General features: G+C 43.9%; 1 pseudogene; it reads left to right on the top strand.

The window, feature by feature from the left end:
• Positions 1 to 1,231: 1,231 nt before the first annotated feature.
• LOC116071940 lies at positions 1,232 to 1,549 on the top strand (annotated as a pseudogene).
• The last annotated feature ends 762 nt before the right edge of the window (positions 1,550 to 2,311 follow it).

The raw sequence follows: 2,311 nt of genomic DNA on the forward strand, positions 1-2,311 counted from the left end.
TCTCCTGTTATAAAAACCCTGCCTTATCTAAGTAAAGTGAAGTCTTCCTCCCCCTCCCCCCCCCCGCCCCCAGACAGGCTTTCTCTGTGTAGCCTTGGCTGTCCTGAAACTCACTTTGTAGACCAGGCTGGCCTCAAACTCAGAAATCTGCCTGCCTCTGCCTCCCAAGTGCTGGGATTAAAGGCGTGCGCCACCACCGCCCGGCCTAAAGTGAAGTCTTGATTGGGCTATTTCAACTTGACTTCATGATTTCTCTTTGCATTTCGAACCCTCTACTTCAGATCCTTTGGTCCTTCTCCTGAGAGAACACAGTTCGTGAAACTGTGGGCAGTTTCAATCTGGGGCTGGAGAGATGGCTCAGAGGTTAAGAGCACTGACTGCTCTTCCAGAGGTCCTGCGTTCAATTCTCAGCAACCACATGGTGGCTCACAACCATTTGTAATGGGGTCAGATGCCCTCTTCTGGTGTGTCTGAAGACAGGTACAGTGTACTCATAATAAATAAATCTTTTAAAAAAATAATAATCTGGAGTTGCCGAGTCATATTTCATTTGAAAATAATTAATTTTGGCTCTACATTAGAACAGAATTTCCAACAATTCTGAAATGGCCAAAACCCACGTCTGCCGTTTTGTACTATCACAAGCAGTGCCCTCAGCATTGATGACATAAAACTCTTAAAAAATTGAAATCTTCTGTACCCTTATAAAATAAAACTTTTGGCCAAGATGCAATTCTTGACTACATTTGTAACTTGTAAGTTGTAATTCTTTAAAAAAAATCCCATAAATTTAGCCCATGGCCCAGGTTTGTAATCCCAGCTTCTTGGAAGGTTCACTTAGGAAGATCACAGATTCATGCCTTCCTTGGAGCAAAGAATGAGTTTAAGGCCACTTAGTGAGACCTTGTCTCAAAAAGTAAACTAGCTCAGTGCTAGAGCCCTTGCCTCATATACACGAGGCCCTGGGCTCACTATCCAGGACCCTCAAAATAACTAACAAGTAAATAAACGCATCCATTTCTGCAGGTAGAGTTGGTTGCTATTGGCTTCAGTAAATGGTAAAATTATATACATACCAAATAATTGTTTAAAAATCGATTTCTCTATGATCTATTATAAATAGTCAATGTTTGAATGGTATCCCGATTATTATATCTATAGAACTGGTGAAAGGGGGTCAGGAGGTCATTTAAGAAGCCCTGCGTGGTCTGGCTATCAGAGAGCAGTAGCCATGGCCCTGCACTACCCAGTGGCTGTGGGCCTCAACAAGGGCCACAAGGTGACTAAGAATGTCAGCAAGGTGAGACACAACCGAGGCTGCGAGTGCCTCACAAAGCACACCAAGTTTGTTTGGGACATGATCTGGGAAGTGTGTGGCTTCATGCCCTATGAGGGGTGTGCCATGGATTTGCTCAAAGTGTCCAAGGATAAGTGTGCACTCAAGTTCATCAAGAAGAGGGTGGGCACACACATCTGTGCCAAGAGAAAGAGGGAGGAGCTGAGCAAAGTGCTGGCAGCCATGAGAAAGGAGGCAGCCAAGAAGGATTGATGAACCCTCCCCCAATAAAAGATCATCCTGGGGGGGGGGGAAGAAAAGAAAAAGAAGCCCTGCATGAGGTAATGTAAGCAGGAATGTTAGCTCTCAAACGGCATATTTAATGATCATGCCAGAGTTTTTAGTTTCTATTTTGCTATCATGTGTACATTTATTTGGTTATGTTTTAATGACATTATTCTGAGTATAAAAACTTGAAAATAGTAGCCCAAGGACAGGAGTGTGAGAAGTGGAAGAGGGACTGTAATAATTATATCTTCATTTTCAGCGATTTCAAAGAAATCTATTGTGAAATTATTTTGAGTTTTCTCCTGAAGGGCTGAGAGAGAAAGTTCTTGAAGCATAGCTGCTTGATTTACAAATACTAATTACACTCTCCAAAAAACTGCTTACATGAATGTCTACAAGCTGCTTCTGGGAACCTGTCCCTAATTGGTTCCAATTGGGAAATAAAGATGCCAGCAGTCAATAGCCGGGAAGGTCAGACGGAGGTAGGATTTTAGGATTCCCCAAGCACGGGACTGAGAGAAGGAGGAAGAGATCCACTATGCAGGGAGAGTGTGGAGAAGAGAGGCGCCATGCCTGCGAAGAGTGCAGCACAGAGAGACATGGCCGCTGTATGATGGAGCCGTGAGAGCACAACCCAGAGAACGCCCAACTGGGTGGAGAGCAGCCAAGATAGAACATAGAATTTAATAAGTAGTAACTCAGAATTATCGGCGGGAGGTTAGGCAGTGGTCCAGCTATTTTTAGGAA

This window comes from Mastomys coucha, unplaced genomic scaffold (assembly GCF_008632895.1).
Source record: "Mastomys coucha isolate ucsf_1 unplaced genomic scaffold, UCSF_Mcou_1 pScaffold1, whole genome shotgun sequence".
Taxonomy (NCBI): domain Eukaryota; kingdom Metazoa; phylum Chordata; class Mammalia; order Rodentia; family Muridae; genus Mastomys; species Mastomys coucha.